Below are 280 nucleotides of genomic sequence, written 5' to 3' on the forward strand. Positions count from 1 at the left end.
AGTTCATTCGAAAAATACAGTATATTTATATTATGTCTCCATATGATAAATATGAAAAGATTATGCCATTTAAGTTATAATTTATTAGATGTGTTTTGTATCTGTTATGTTGTATCGTGTGTTGTATTCGTATTAGTATTGATATTTCGTAGATATACATGCATCGAATAAAAATCAACAATTGCTATTTATGCTAAAAAAGAAAGACAATATCCAAATTTTTATTGGCTGCTGATAGATATTAATATTAAGCTAAAATTTTAATTTTAAAATGACACTT

The sequence above is a fragment of the Arachis ipaensis genome, chromosome B03 (genome assembly GCF_000816755.2).
Source record: "Arachis ipaensis cultivar K30076 chromosome B03, Araip1.1, whole genome shotgun sequence".
Taxonomy (NCBI): domain Eukaryota; kingdom Viridiplantae; phylum Streptophyta; class Magnoliopsida; order Fabales; family Fabaceae; genus Arachis; species Arachis ipaensis.